The sequence below is a fragment of the Lissotriton vulgaris genome, unplaced genomic scaffold (assembly GCF_964263255.1).
Source record: "Lissotriton vulgaris unplaced genomic scaffold, aLisVul1.2 SCAFFOLD_439, whole genome shotgun sequence".
Lineage (NCBI taxonomy): Eukaryota > Metazoa > Chordata > Amphibia > Caudata > Salamandridae > Lissotriton > Lissotriton vulgaris.
This window is the reverse complement of record NW_028252890.1, coordinates 1358733-1376182: the sequence shown is the minus strand read 5'-3', so window position 1 is coordinate 1376182 and position 17450 is coordinate 1358733. Positions and strand designations below refer to the sequence as shown.

Here is a 17450-nt window from a genome sequence, read left to right as displayed (position 1 = left end):
ACTTGTATCACTGCCTAAAGTATCGAAGGAAGTAAGAAACCTCGGAATGACCATGGACTACAAGCTGTCGATGAATGCCCAAGTGGACAAACTAGCAAGATCAAGCTTTGTCACTATAAAAACGCTGCAACTAATTTTCCCTCATTTGGGATTTCCGCAAAAAGTCTAAGCTACCATCTCCCTTGTTCTGTCCAAACTCGATTACGCCAATAGCCTCTACCACGGATCACCTTTAGCGACCATGAAAAGACCACAATGTACTCAGAACTCGGCTGCCGGACTACTCTTGCATATCAAACCACGAGACCACATCTCACCTACCTTGAAAGCCCTGCATTGGTTACCGGTGGCCAGAAGATCCACGTTCAAGCTACTTTGGATCACCCACAAAGCAATACATGGAATGGGACCGCTCTTCATCAGTATTAAAATCATTAAACAAAGGAATCTCCACTCTAGAGGGGCATCTTGCCTCAAAATCCCAAGATACAAGAATAAAACCATGGGTGGCACATCCTTCTCTGTTCAAGCAGCCAACATAAGATCCACCGACAACCACCTGATCTTTAGAAAACGACTCAAGAATTGGCTCTTCCCCACATAAGCACCATACACAAACAGAAATGTACAGCACATCCCTCTGTATATAAACATTTATTTTCACTATAGATATGTACCTAACTTTGAGTATTGCTTTGTATAAACATGTAGAATAATTGTTGTTAAAAAAAATAATTCATCTTTGGTATACATGTACTTGCTTCCATTGTGCATCTATGTACCTCCATGTACTTGGATCTGTGTGTCTGTTACTTTTCTCCTGAAAAAGCATATCCAATGCACTACCCTATTTCTTATCCTGTACATCTATCAATATATCGCCTAGTCCAACTTTCAGACTCATCTCAAACTTCTTTCTGCTACTCTTTCCAACGCACTACCCTATCTCTCACCCTAAGCATCTATCAATATATCCTGTACATCCACTCTCTCATTTATCCCAAACCCCATACCACTACTGTGATCCCCAAAATAACCCTTTCTAGACACTCTCCTACTCCCTTCATGCATCATCTGACATTACTATACTGATGCCCAAAAACAAACCTTTCTTAACTCTTCTCTCTTAACTCTTCCCCTCCAAAAACCGTTTTTACTCATCCAATAGCCTTTTTCTACTGCTATGACCTAAAAAATAAAATAAAGATAAATAAGCAACCAAATCCTTCACTCTTCTATCCCTTCACTATCCTTTTCAATCAAAATAACAGACTAGCATGTACACTTCTCAAATTCCATATTCCACTATACTAATTAATCACTAATTCTTTATGGGTTCCAGAGTAGCGTGCTACTCGCCAATAAAGCGTTTCAACACCCCATCAAGGTTACAAGCGCTATGTAAATGCAAACCTTTTTCCCTTTTCTACCCCTCCCAAACCCTTCTCAATCCAAATAACCGACTAAAATATCCACCACTCAAATTAATTTAATGTTTCACCATACTAATTCAACACTAATCCCTATGGGTTCTGGAGTAGCGTGCTACTTGCCAAAAAAGCGCTTCAAAACCCCATCAGAGGTAGCCAGCGCTAATATAAATACAAACCTCTTTCCCTCTTCTGTCCCGCCACCTACCCTTCTCTATTCAAATAACTGAATAACATATCCACCACTCAAATGATTTCATGTTTCACTATACTAATTTTCAACACTAATCCTTTGTAGGTTCCGGAGTAGCATGCTACTCACCAGAAAAGCGTTTCAACACCCATCAGGGGTAACAGGTGCTATATGGATGCATACCTTTCTTCCCCTTCTATCCCTCCGCTATCCTTCTCACTCCAAATAACTGACTAATTTCCACCACTCAAATTACTTTCATATTTCACTATACTAATTCACCACTAATCCTTTACGGCTTTCCTGAGAAGCGTGCTTAAAAACCCCATCAGGGGTAACAAGCGCTATATAAAAACATACCTTTTTTCCTCCTCTATCCTTCTGCTATCCTTCCAAATCCAAATAACTGACTAACCTATCCACCATTTAAAAGTTACTTGCATGTTTCACTGTACTAATTCAACACTAATCCTCTATGGCTCCCGGAGCTGCGTGCTACTCGCCGTAAAAGTACTTTGACGCCTTGTCGGGGGTAGTAAGCGATATACAAATGCAATTACAATACAATACAATGAAGGGATTTCTGGTAATGTTGAGAGGTGGGGTACTGAAACATTTGTTGACCACAAAGCCAGTCTTGGAATTTGCCACCAGTTGGCTCAATGTCATTTGCAATTTGATGAAAAAGGAAATTGGACTCTAGAGATTTCAAAATAACAATACACCCCTAAACGTTGCTTTCTCTGTGAACACTTCTAGTCAATAACGCCTGCTGTCATATAGACCATAAGTAAAATTAGGAGGCTTTTTCCATAAGGAAACCTGCTGCAGACCTTCTCATTCTCATGGAAACCTGGCTAGTTCCAACTTACTAGATCGTTAGATAATACCGTCAGCACAAGCCCTGAAGTCGAATCACCATCATATTCAAAGATTCAATCAGTTCACCACCTACACGAACAAGCCCACCAGCTACATGGAATACCTCACGTTCAAAATATGCATCATAGCCAACATCTCCCTCGTATACAGACAACGAGGACCCCATACCAGTTTTGTCAATGACATCGCTGACTTCTGTGCACCGCTCATCCCCACCACCTTCATCCTCTTTGGAGACCTTGGGTTTCACCTAAAAGACTGCACCAACCCAAAACTCTATGGCCCTTCTTGAAAACCAATGAAACCATGGCCTTCAACAGCAGGTTACTGAACCCACCCACACCGCTGGACACTTATTGGACCTGATTTTCTCCCTAATCAATAGCATCACAGCCGCCAAGCCAGCAACTATGATCTGGACAGACCACGCCTTGTCAGTTTCAGCATATCCATGCTGCACCATCTCAGATCTACCATCACTGGAACCACCTGCCACAGCTGGTAAAGCATCTGAGAAGAGGAGTGGGCTTTTTCCCTCTCCGATCAGCGTCCCGAGCACCCAGGCAAGTTTTTCAAAGCCATCAAAAACCTCAACAGTTGGATCACCTCATGCACAGACAGTCTGGCTCCCTAAAGTGCAACCTAATGGCAAGATCCTGACCACTGGCTAACTAGTACGCAGAGGAACTCCAGCTAACAGAATGCCACTGCAAGCAACTGGAGTGCGAAAGGAGAACAAGTCTTCAAATCAACCCTAAAACGCTATCACCAGCATATATGTAACACCAAGCTTGAAGCTCTTTGAGATCGCAACAACCTCAGTACTACCAGCCGCAAGTAAAACTTTGCCATCATCAAAGACTTCACTACGCCTCCTCCAGCGACATCACCCCCCACAAGACCTTTACAACAAGCACTCATAAATCTTCTGTAACAAAAACACCTTTATATAAGCAACTTCGACCCTAAACCGGACCGAGTCACCATAGCCACTCAAGTTCCCATAGCAGTTGATGAATGAGCCCTGACCTCATGGCCTGCCATCACCAATGTTGAAATCTCTGCTAACATGAAGACCATCCACCCCGGGGTCTCCTTCTTACCTTGCCCCTACTACTCCTTCACCAAAGTACTCCTACTGATCAGTGAAGCACCATCACCCGTCCTCAACACCTCCTTCAACTCAGACACATTCCTGCAAACATGCCATCATCATGCCCATGCTCAAGAAATTATGGGCTCACCCAGCTGTGCTTTCCAACTACAGACCCATCTCCCTCCTACCATACTTTGCAAAGTTCTTAGAGATGCAAATGTGACGACACCTCATGGACCACCTCAGCAACAACCAGCTCCTCTGCACTATGCAGCCTGGATTCATGCCCAATCACAGTACAAAAAGAGCACTCCTCACTGCCACAGACGAATTCCGCATGATCCTTGACAGTGGAGACACGGCAGCCCTCATTATCCTGGATCTCTCTGCAGCATTTGACACCGTCTCACACCCCATCCTCATCAGGCACCTGCTCAATATTGGCATCCAAGGACCTGCTCTCTGCTAGATCTGCTCCTTCTTAATGGATAGAACACAAGCTGTCATCCTGTCACCTTACTTCTTGGAAGCCCTGCAAAATTAGAAAGGCTGTCACTCTTTGCACTGGTCGCCAGCAGGTTTGACTTTGGGTACACCCTCTATGCCAGACTCACCAAGCAACTCAACTCACTAGAAGACTACAAACTAGCCAGAACTCGGCAGCCAGGTTCATCCTCAACCTCCCACACAGAACTCCTGTTACACCCCTTCTCGGGGAACTACAGTGGCTCCCAATACACAAGCATGCTCAATTCAAACTTCTCACTTTCACATTTAAGGCACTACACAACTCGGGCCACACCTATGTGAACAGTCCCATCTCTTTTCACAAAGTATCCAGACTCTTGATATGATTCCTACTTGCACACTATCCATGCATATACAGAACTAGATCAGGAGGACTGCCATCCTCTTACATCATCCCTTAAGCAACCTACCTTAGGCGGGGCTAGGCGCACACAGCTTCTCAGCGGCACGATACCCTTGTGGGTAATAGTGCACTTTACAAATACACATAACGTTCCAAAGTAATGTTTGCAAAGACAGTCCTTCTGGTGCTCCACCTGAAACTTAGAAAGCAACCAACTCGATATTTTGGGGAAAAGGTTGCTCCTTGGATACAAATGCATTGAATGTGACCGCTGCCATTTTAATTAAGTTAGACATGCGTAACTGAGATAACATAGGTCCGTTTTTTTAATACATCCTAGAGGCTATAGATGCTATCACTGGTTGTTGAGGGTCATTCCATTTTAATTCGACCAACAACAATATCAGAGGGTTCTTCAGGAGATCTCATTTTTGGTTTCTATATGCAGAGGGATCTACAAAGGTTCCCATGTTAGTGGTCCTGGAGCAGATATCACATATTGCCTTTGTATGTTTCTGATAAAACGCCTCTCTGACTCGGTTTCAACGGTTCCAATGGCCTAGGTGCAGGCAACATCATCCCTGTTACAAACCTACTTCGGTATCCAGTTCAACAGTTCGAGAAATAACCGCTACCTCTGCTGCCTCTAAACTAACATAGATGCTAAGCAGTGACTTTATTTAGCAACTCTCTTCACTCAGGGAAGGAAATATTGCCTTTCAGCTTAGAAATAAATTACAGCTGGCTGTAAAGTGATAGAAATGTGCAACCGCTTCTGTTAGAGGATATATTAGAATAGCTTCACCTTCAGTATTACAGGAAATAGGTGATCAAGGCATATGGGCTGCAGACCAAACACTGTTGCATTAGATCACCATCTGGTGGTTGGCCCGGATGATTACACTTTGTTGTTGTCTTGTAAGAGTCTTTGTCTGCTAGGTAACTCCTCCCTTAGACCGTAGTGCGCATGGGCATCGACTCCATCCTCAGATTCTTTTTTTCTGCCATAGGACTCTGTTGTGTTCATCGTTCGGTCCCGTTACCGATCTCTTTTTGAATCCATAAATCAATCTACAACATCTATATCGTCTTCGACACTGATTCCGGTCGCCTGCATCGAAGAAAGGATCCACTTCTCCATTCCAGCGCTCGTCGGGGCCGTTGGATCCAACTGCGCCAATAGGACTTTGGCTCATGGAATGAACACCGTTCAAGAAGTGCCCTCAGCGTGAACACAAGTTTCTCCACACTGATCTGCATGAGGTTTGCAACTTGTATCTGTCCCCAGGGCACGAGAGTTGAGACTGAGAGGCCTGCGCGTCGTTCCTGTCCGAGAAAACAATCAGGGACCGCTGAGCTCGAAGAGCCATGGAGCAGTCTTCATCGTCGACACCAGACCTTGTCATAGACGAAGCGCCAATCTCGATTGACTTCGAAGAGCAGCAAGAAAATATCGCTTCCGAAGCTGAGGACTCTGCTTCAGGAGCCGAGGATCGATCGGAAGATGACTACCTTATTCCAGCTGGTCAACAGGTCGTAAGTAAGAGCATCGACCCTGTTCACCCCCCTCCATACTGGTACAGGCTTCGGTTCCACCCCCATCTTCGGGTCCGGGTGCACACCGATCGAAACCTTCCGACGCCCCGCCTTCAGGCTAGGCAGCAAAAAGTATTATAAAGCCTCCAGTCGACTCGGGCTCGAGTCAGTCTGTCGGTCCCAAAGTTAACACTGGCACCGAAACACTCATCGATACTGAGTTACCGAACCAAAACCAAGTTCGGCACCAAAAGAGGTTCCGAAACCAAGTTCGGCACCAGAAGAAGTTACCAAGGTTACCGAAACAAAGACAGCTCCGGTAACTAAAAAAGCGGGCCCAAAAGCAGTTTCCATACCGAAACACACTTCGGCACCAAAGGCAGACGAGCCTAAATACTCGGCAGCAAAAACTTCGGATCCAAAAAGCACAGATCCAAAGAAAAAGCAAGAAAAGTCTTTGAAACCAAAACCAAGACCTGTTCCAAAGATAATAGGCACTGTGAAACCTAAACCTGTCGGCTCCAAACAAGGGAAATCGGCGCCGAAAACAAATTTACCAATAGAAGAGCTTTTCTAACCTGATGTAAGGCAAAAGACTCTAAAAATTCATCCAAAGACTGTAGCTGTGTACACAGTGCCTGAAAAAAGGAAAATGGAATGTCCTAAACCATCACATGTTCCTCCAAAGAAGCATGTTCAAACTTCCCCTATAAGACTTCCTTCACCAGAAGTAGAAATAACAGCAGATATTTCTCCTGTACATTCACCAGCTAGAGCACATAGCTTTATACCACAGGAGGGGGATTATGGGGATACATACTCACAGCAGAGTTCTAATCAAATAGATGATATTAATGACCCAGATGATATAGCTGGGCCATCAAGTGACCCAAGGGAAGATTACAATGCGCCAGATATACCACAAGATAAGGCATACCCGTCTAGGCCATCCCCACCAGATGATACCATTGGGTTCACACAACTCATCCATAGAGCAGCCACTTTCCATGGAGTAGATTTGCATACAGATCCAATAGAAGATTTTCTTATGGATACACTGTTACCGTCACATACAACCACAACCACACTTCTAATACTTAGTGGAGTGGTAAGACATGCACCAGAAATATTTAAAGACCCAGTCAGAGCCAGAGTAATTAACCCTAGACTGGAAAAGAAATACAAAGCGGCTCCCTTGGATCCAGCGTATATTAAGGGACAACTACCACTAGACTCACTGGTAGTGTCAAATGCGAGGAAAAGAGCCAACTCGCAAACATCAGGGGATGCTCCACCCCCTGACAAAGAATCTAAGCTTTTAGATACGTCAGGGAAACGCACACTCTTACAAGCTGCTAATATATGAAGGATTGCTAACACTCAAACTCTGTTAGCAAGTTATGACAGAGCTCATTATGATGAGTTAGAGTCACTCATGCAACACTTGCCAGAACAATATAAGGCTAGGGCTGCTGACTTGATACAAGAGGGCAAGGTTATAACTAATACCTCCTTAAGATGCACGCTAGACACTGCAGACACAGCATCTCGAGCAGTGAATACAAGGGTACTGTTGCGCAGACATGCATGGCTACGAATCTCTGGGTTCAAACCAGAGGTACAAGCCAGTATATTAAACCAGCCATTTGACCGACAACATCTTTTCGGTCCATATGTAGACCGTGCACTCGAAAAAATGAAGAAGGATACTGATACCGCAAAATCAATTGGAGCTTTACAAACGCAAGCCCAGCTTCCGTTCGTCGTTCCTCGTATGGGGCGCCTCTAAAGGTTTCCAAACTGACAGCACCTCCTCTGCTTACAAACCGCCCAACCAGACCTTGTCCAGTAAGGGATATTATATAGGAGGGTATAGAGGGAACAACAATAAGGGCAGAGGCAATAACAATCGCAAAGCCTCTACTCCCAAACAGACTTCCCTTCCATCCCTTCCATCCCCCCAGACCATTCCACTCCGGTCGGGGGAAGATTACATCAGTTCCTACCTGTCTGGAACTCCATCACTACAGACAGGTGGGTGAGACAAATAATTCAGTCAGGTTAGTGCTTGGAGCTCACTTCCAACCCTCCAACAATACCACCAAGACAACATCCCATGTCACAGGAACACCTCTTACTATTAAAACAAGAGGTGGAATCACTACTGCAAAAGAATGCAATAGAACCGGTACCAAAAGAACATCAGAACACAGGGCTTTACTCCCTTTATTTTCTCATACCCAAAAAGGATGGGTCTCTCAGACCAATTCTAGATCTACGACCCCTAAACATGTACATACATTCAGACCATTTTCATATGGTCACATTACAACAGGTTCTACCGTTGTTAGAGAAAGGCGACTTCCTTGCCACATTAGACCTCAAGGACGCCTACTTTCACATTCCCATTCATCAGTCTCACAGAAAGTACCTAAGGTTCGTACTAGAAGGTCAGCACTACCAATTCAAGTTGCTCCCCTTCGGAGTAACAACAGCACCTCGAGTGTTCACAAAGTGTCTAGCAGTAGTAGCATCACACTTAAGAAGGGACAACATTCATGTCTTCCCATATCTCGACGACTGGTTAATAAAATCCAAGTCATACAACCAATGTGTACAGCACACACACAGACAATCTGCCTGCAGCACAAGTTGGGGTTTACAGTAAATCAAAAGAAGTCATATTTACAACCGTCCCTATCTCAGCAGTATCTAGGTGCCACAATATATACTTCCAAAGCAATAGCGTACCCCAATTTAGTAAGAATACAAGCTATGCAGAATCTCATCACAAAATTTCAGCCACAACACTCACTACAAGCATGCAGCTAATAGGAATGATGGCATCTTGCATTTTGATAGTGCCATACGCAAGACTACAAATGCGCCCCATACAAGAATGCTTAGCAGGTCAGTGGAATCAGGCTCAACAAGAGATAACCGATCTGGTGGTGGTAGACGACCGGACGCATCGCTCTCTGCAGTGGTGGAACACCAAAAACATTTCCAAGGGCCGGCCGTTTATAGAACCGGTTCCACAAATCATACTGACCACAGACTCATCTCTCACTGGATGGGGAGCGCATTTACTAAGTCACACAGTGCCAGGTATGTGGACAATGGAACAAAAAGTACTCCAGATACATTATCTGGAGTTACTAGCAATCTTTCAAGCTCTAAAATCGTTCTAACATTACATAGCAAACAAAGCTGTACTAGTCCGGACGGACAATATGACAGCAATGTATTAGATTCAAAAGCAAGGAGGGAGACACTCCCTACAGCTCTCCCGGCTGGCGCAGAGCATTTGGAGATGGGCCATCCCTCAAAAAAAAAATTGGTTAGCAGAACATCTACCAGGAGTTAACAATCAATTAGCAGATCTGTTAAGTCGTCAGAGACAACAGATACACGAATGGGAGCTTCATCCTCAAGTTCTTCAGCCATTTTTTCAACGGTGGGGACAGCCAGGGATAGATTTGTTTGCCACACACCACAGCTACAAATGCCCAAGCTTCGCCGCCAGATACCCACACCCATTATCCAAAGGCAATGTGGTCTGGATGAACTGGTCAAACAAATTTGCGTACGCTTTTCCACCTCTCTCACTAATTCCATTAGTGGTACGCAAACTAAGGCAACATTCTCTCACATTAATTCTCATATCACCAACGTGGGCCAGACAACCATAGTACACAACGCTATTACAGCTCTCTGTAGTACCACATCAAAAACTAAAACTCTCCCCACATCTACTAACACAGAACCATGGAGAGATGATGCATCCAGACCCAATGCAGCTCAATCTAGTGATATGGCTCCTGAGGTCTTAGAGTTTGGATATCTGAATTTACCTCCTGATTGTATGGATGCCATTAAGGAAACAAGACGTCCTACCACTAGAGCATGCTATGCAGCAAAGTGGAAAAGATTTGTTGTCTATTGCACAAATAACAACGTTAACCCATTAGATGTTTCTATACAAAACATCATATGCTATCTTTTACGTCTACAAAGATCTAATTTGGCGTTCTCCTCATTCAGATTACATCTTGCTGCTATAGCAGCATATCTTCAAAACAGACAATATTTGTCATTGTTTAGAGTACCAGCAATCAAAGCGTTTATGGAAGGGCTTAAACAAATAATTCCTCCCAGAATACCACCTTCTCCAGTATGGAATTTAAATATTGTTCTCACAAGACTTATGGGTCCACCCATTGAACCATTGCATAAGTGTGAGTCACAGTTTCTTACATGGAAAGTTGCTTTTTTAGTAGCAGTTACCTCACTAAGGAGAGTGAGTGAGGTCCAAGCATTAACAATTCAAGAACCATTTATACAACTTCATCATAAGAAAGTGGTTCTTAAAACAAAGCCAAAGTTTCTGCCAAAGGTCATTTCAACGTTCCATCTTAACCAATCAATTGAGTTGTCAGTATTTTTTCCACAACCCCAAACTGTTGCGGAAAGAGCTCTACACACATTAGATGTAAAAAGAGCAATTCTATACTACATTGATAGGACAAAACGTTTTCGTAAGACTAAACAACTGTTGGTGTCCATTTCACCCCCACATAAAGACAATCCTATTTCTAAATCAGTCATTGCTAGATGGATTATTACGTGTATTCAAATGTGTTACCAAAAAGCAAAACGCACTCTATCCATTCCTTCTAGGGCTCACTTTACCCGTAAGTTAGGAGCATCTATGGCATTCTTAGGAAACATACCATTAGATGATATCTGCAAAGCAGCTACATGTTCTACTAAGCACACATTTACAAAACACTATTGTGTAGATGTGCAGGCAAAACGACAAGCAAGTGTGGGCCAGGCTGTACTTAAAGCATTATTTCAAACTACTGCAACAGATGTAGGCGACCGCCGCTAAGGGAGAAACTGCTGTGCAAGCTATGCAACAGTGTGTGGTCTGCAGCCCATATGCCTCGAACGGAAAATGCTACTTACCAGTATGCATCTGTTCTTGGCATGTAGGGCTGCAGAACCACACACGCCCACCCGCCTCCCCGGCAACCTATATCTGTTCCAGTATTATTTATTTATTTATTTTGAAAGTTTTATAGAGTGCGAACAAGATCCTTGCGGATATCAGAGCGCTTTACACACATAGAGGTTATACAAATCCCTAACAATTTCCCCCACCACAGCTTCCTACATGTATCTGTCCAGTCCCCTCCCACCAGAGTTGCAGTCTTCACCTTCCTCCCTCTGGCCATCATCAGACACTGATGTGGGGTGTCTCAACATACCCCCTCCTGTGGAACGCATCTAGCCAGGTGCACTTCTCCCCCGCCTCCGGCAGTATCGAATACCCACAGAAGGAGAAATAGTTCTTAACAATAATATCTGAATTGATGAACAAGGGCGTAGTGGAGGAGACATGTGGCAATATCTGTAACAGTCCCATTATTCCGGTTCTTAAAAAGACCAATGGAGATGCCCTCTCCCCTAAAATTTACAGATTCGTGATTGACCTGAGAGCCCTTAACAAAATAACAATCTCCCAATACCCTGTTGTCCCCGACATTACAGCCCTATTAACGATGGTCCATTCTGAGGCCACGCATTTCTCTGTCATTGACCTGAAAAATGCCTTTTTCAGTATTCCTATACATCCTGACAGCAGACATTTGTTTTGGTTTCTCCCTTGGTGGACGGAGCTTTAGATTTTGCCGCGCCCCTCAAGGTTTCACTGAGACCCCCAGTATCTATAGTCAAGCCCTAAAAAAGTCAACTAGATTCCTTGGAACTCCCTGATAATTCTACACTATTACAATATGTTGATGACCTCCTCATTGCTGCAAATTCTGCCCCAACATGTAAAAAAGCTACTCTGTTTGTTACGCCACTTTGCCCTACATAAACACAAAGTCTCTTTGAAAAAGCTTCAGTTTTGTCAAGAGACCTATTTAGGTCATCTCCTCGCGAAGGAGGGAAGGCAGTTCACCGCTGATCGTGTAGCCATTATCAATGCTATGACAGCCCCACGAACACAAAAGCAGGTGCGAGCCTTCATAGACCTAACCTCATACTGTAGACAGTGGAATTCCAATTTTTCGGCCATGGTCAAACCTCTTCTTGCCCTCACCACTAAAAACATATCAGACAATTCCTTTCCATGGACTAGAGAGCATCCGCAAGCCTTCCAAGATTACACATCAGCCACCTATTCCTTCACGACATTGGGGTTGGAAAGGTACAGTTGGTACACCCTCAGCGGCACAGGGGCAGCTGGGTGCAGAGATAGTTAGGCCCAATGTTATCCAATGAGAGGCAGGGGGCCTTCGGGTGGTGGCTGCTGGCTAGCAGGCCACGCGGCTGTGGGAGCTGGGCTCCTGGTCACTTGCTCAGGGCAAATGGGGAAGTAGAATCTTATTTAGATACACAATCCATGGTCATCCTTATCTGTACTGATACAACTCCATCATTTGCCCAATGGCGAAAACAATCTGAGGATGGAGTCGATGCCCATGCGCACTACGGTCTAAGGGAGGAGTCACCTAGCAGACAAAGACTCTTCCAAGACAACAACAAAGTGTAATCATCCGGGCCCACCACCAGATGGTGATCTAATACAACAGTGTGTGGTTCTGCAGCCCTACATGCCAAGAACAGATGCATACTGGTAAGTAGTATTTTCCTTTCTGCTGCCTCATTCTTGTAAACCAGAATGGATCAGACCTTCATAAAAGAGCCACCTTGATGTATTGAGACAAATTATTGTGGAAAGTGGTTTCTTCCAGTTTCTTTCTTGAATGGAGTTAATTTTATGATTTCTCTAGATCTCCAGGATGATACATTTTCAAATACTTTTTAGACGAACACAAAAGCATTCATATATTTCATGGTTGAGTTTAAAAGAATTAACAGTTCAGGGAACTTTTTGAGATTAAAGTATCCTCTGAGAGTTTAATCTATTTAATTCATTTAAATGTACTCTAAATGTTAGCCCCACTGGAAATCCCTGCCTTTCTCTTCATGGAATGGCCATCACTTCCCTGAGCAAGGACGGCAGTCTGAATGTCTACCTTGCTTGCAAATAGGGGGCATTTCTGATTGGTGGAAGGGTGATCAGTCAGACTGTTTTCCAGTCTTGTTGGTTGCAGTACTACTGATCAGTTAAGGATAATCTGATTGGCCATATTATTTATTATTATTATTATTATTATTATTTGTGTATTTTATAGAGCGCGCAGCTACCCCAACGGGGTGTCCCGGCGCTATTGCTCAGACTACTAGATTGTACCAGAGGAAGCAAATTAACAAAAGAGGAAGGTTTTCAGGGATTTACGGAATGCTGGTTCATCTTGCATTTGGCGTAGGGAGAGCAGTAGTTTATTCCACCGGTAGGAAGCACACACTTGGAATGTCTTTCCACCCGTGCGCACTTTTTTGAATCTTGGGATGACAAGGAGCAGCTTGAAATTGGAGCTCAGAGTTCGGGAGCTATAGTAGGGTCGGAGACTCGATGAGATGTAGGCTGAGCCGATACCTTTTGTTGCCCGTTAAGCCAATGTCATGGCTTTAAACTCGACCCTTTTGTGGACCGGAAGCCAATGTAACTTTGGCAAATAGGGAGAAATATGTTCTCCGAGTGAGATGCCACAGACTTGCCGAGCTGCAGCATTTTGAACTATCTGAAGTCTGTGGCACAAGCCTGATGGTAAACCAAGGTACAGGCCGTTGGCATAGTCCAGGTGAGATGTAATAAGAGCCTGGACTATTGTTTTCCTGGTGCTACTAGGCAAATAATTGATAAAAAATTTTATCATTCTGATTTTTGAGAAACAAGCTGCCGAGACTGTGTGGATTTGGTTATGGAAGGAGAGACACTTGTCCCATCTGACACCCAGATTTCTAACTGAATCCTTGGGGAGTGGGGAGGGGCTCAGGTCTACCGGCCACCAGAGGTTCGAATCCAAAGGGGAGGGTTGATTGAAAAAGAGAACCTCGGTCTTTCCCGCATTCAATCTCAAAAAATTGAGGTCCATCCAGTTTGCAATATCTCTGAGACAGTTTTTCAGTGGGTCAAAGGTGGCCAGATTGGAATCGTCGTAAGAGAAAAGGAGCTGGATGTCGTCCGCATATGATGTCATCTTAATTCCCGTCTGGGATATCAATTCAGCCAGGGGGGTAAAATAAACATTAAAGAGAAGCAGGCTCAGTGAAGAGCCCTGCGGCACTCCCCATTTAAGTGGGCGACTAGAAAAAGTGTAGGGAGGAGTATACACTTGTTGTGTACGGTTAGTCAGAAAGGAGGCGATCCATTTAAGCGCTGTGCCCTGAAGGCCTATGGCTCGAAGGCGGTTGAGAAGGATCGGGTGAGAGACGGTGTTGAATGCTGCCGAAAGATCCAGCAGCACCAACACCGCCCTCAATCCCCGGTCCAAGGTCCACCGCACGGAGTCTGCCATTGTTGATCTGTGAGTCCCAAGTCACTTACTAGAGAAACGTCCTATACTTCAATGCATGGCATGGGCCTTAGCATAGTTCTTAGCTCCACTCCTACCTTTGATGCAGTGCCAGAGTTGAAAAAATCGAGTAAAGGTAGTTTATTGCCTCATAACAAAAGTACTCCAGTAAGGGTAGCCTATCCATACACATAATTGACTCTCCCTTCATTAAATGCTCACTATATAATTGCATAGTAAGGAAAGAAGAATTGATTTAAACAGTTTCCTGGCTGTCATGATTTCGGAGCACTTAGTAGAAATAAATCTTTTTAGAGGCATAGGCACTCAAGACACCTGATGCTACCATTTTAAATACAGAAATAGTTAAAAAAAAAATAAGGTGTTTCTAGGGTCCAGTCTGTAGATCGATAATTACTCTGAGGTTTCGAATCTGAGGAAAGTACTTAATAGAGCATTATTAATTTATGTAAGGAGCTTTTGACTAATTCATGAACATAGATCCCTATTAGCCTATCTTTTGTAAACATGTAATTGTATTTCTTTTTGTTTTGTGAAAGATCTAAAACAGTATCACGCTTATCACATTCTCTACTTTTTGATCCTAGAAATTGTTCTTCATGCACTTAACAAATGTGTGTGTATCTTTGAACTGATGGTTGTTTCCATCATATGTTTACACAATTGAAGTTGTCCATGGTTCGGAAAGCATGCAATATTTCCATTGGTCCTCTTGTATTGTGGTCTTTTACCTACATTCAGTTTGAATCCTATTCAATGTTTTGATGCATTAAAGCTGCTGGCAATTTGAAATTTACTCCTTATAATAAAGTCTTATTTGATTTGTTTGCACAGGTTGGTTGGATATTTACTGATCTTGTCTCAGAAGATACTCGAATAGGTACTGTTAAATACAGCAGAAACAAGGTAAGTAAAGGATTTTATTGGACTGATCTGTAGTGTGCATACCATACAGAACTTCTTAGTAAAAAAAGAAAAATTTATTTCTTCCGTGCATCCTCAGAAAAGCAGTTTGTTAACCTTGTGGCATATGAAGGGATGAAAAATGGGCTTTTACTGAAGCCAACCACCCAGACAAAATGCTATACTAGAGTATCTATGTAAACTCCCAATGGCACATATTTTCTGTTCTTCTCACGCTCCTCCTGTTCAAGACTCTCATAGGACTGTCAGTGTGTTAACCTCTCTTATGCATTTCAGGTTTTTTCACCATTGTCTAGCAGGTCAGTAGAACGTTCAGTGTTGGGTTGTGGACCCAGTGTTGTAAAGTGGGCTCAGCGACTAGGGACCTTCAAAGTGAGAGTGGATGCTTTGATCCTCCTCTGTCTTCTCAGATTGTGACCTTGTGTGGATCTCTTTGTCATGTCCCAGAACTCGACACAGCCGCTGAGAGAGAGTCAGAACCTCCATCCGTACCGCTCGGCTAAAACTATAGATGCGACGGGCCAAAGAGCCATACAAGATCAATCTGAGGAACCCCTGCTTTGATCTTGAAACTGTCCTTCCCATCCTGTCTTGAGAAAGACCCGCCGCGACCACCCACAGGGGCGCACTAGGGTCGAAACGTCGACGCATACATAGGTTCAGAATCACCAGGATCCCCACAGAATCCCTGGTTGAGATCAAACCATCTTCTGGCCAAACTTGAACTGTACTTGTATATACACCTGTATAGATTTATTTACCCACACTGTATATACTATCACGTTCACTGAGCACTTCTTCACAAAAAAGTCACAAATTTGCACACTTGTATGATGGTCTTAACATGTATTCAAAATCTATCCATGAATGAAGTAATTCGGATTTGTATGGAAGCAATTAATACGTATAATACAATGCTTTGACCTTATGACTTTGTTTTTTGGTGTTTGAGCATTGATTTCTCACTAAACACAAGTCCTTGTATCAGAGAGCTGATTTGTTTTCATCTGCATCTATGAGCAATGTTCAAATAATCTGTCTTACCCAACAGAACCAATTTCTTGTTTAACTGTTAAATACCCAGGTTCTGAGGGACACCGGGTCACCCCTTTTTTGTAAACCAGAACAGGATGTGTCCTCAATTGTGTGCCATACACTTCCCTTCGAATGGATTCCTGCCTTCAAGTTTATGCACAGTTGATTGGGATTCCCCAGTCTGGGCTAGGAGGATTTGATAGGTTGATCATGTGGCAATCTGCATTCAGCTCCCTTTTCCTCCACAAATGCTGCTGCGTGCACTGAGAGTAAGCGGTGGCAACTAGAGTACTCCTTCTTGGCATCTGAAGTGGTAGATCTAATCTCAGCTGCCAAAACAACTGGCATAAAATCCATTTATGTGGGTTGCAGGAAAAAGTTTGTTCAGCCGTACGAGTTGGAAGCCCACCTTTCTGATGTTTTGCTTTTTGCACTGCCTGTAACCCAACAGGGCTAGCAGTGGCTAATTTTCAAGGTTATTTAGCCACTCTCTCCACCTTTGTTTCTTCATGACTTGTGTTCTCTGTTTTAGTCACCAGTAGTGGTGCTTTTTCTTAAAGGTCTACTGTATTTGTTTCATCCCACTCTGACAACTGTTGTTGGTGCCTATGACTTCAGCTCAGTGTCAGAACTTCCTTCCCTCTCAGTTTGTTCACTATTCATTGTAGGCAGGCATTAACTCTCCCATCTTTCTTCCCACCCCTCCTTCTCATCAAGGAAGAGAAACAGCTGCCTGTATAAACCAGACCACATGCATGTGGTAACCCTATTTCCTCAATCACACTCAACAACACAGAATGGACGAACTTCTCTTTGTGGTATTTGCCAAAGCCAAGAAGGGCAAGGTGGGGACGAAATGCACCATTTTGTGTTTGGTTATTCTCTGTATCAAGAGATGCTGTGCATTGGCCAGGAAAAATCTTCCATCATGCCCATTCGATCTAGAACATACAGCTTCCACTACTCTTACCAGAGGTGTTCTGATAGTTAACATCTGTTGACCGGCCACTTTTTCACTTTTGCATCC

General features: G+C 43.7%; 1 protein-coding gene across 1 annotated transcript in view; it reads left to right on the top strand.

Moving 5' to 3' along the window:
- Window positions 1-12382: 12382 nt before the first annotated feature.
- Window positions 12383-17450, top strand: part of LOC147661221 (nuclear protein localization protein 4 homolog) — a 176621-nt gene continuing 171553 nt past the window's right edge. The window contains exon 1 of the mRNA XM_086951227.1: window positions 12383-15370. The gene's annotated coding sequence lies outside the window, so the exon portion shown is untranslated. The remainder of the gene's footprint in view (window positions 15371-17450) is intronic.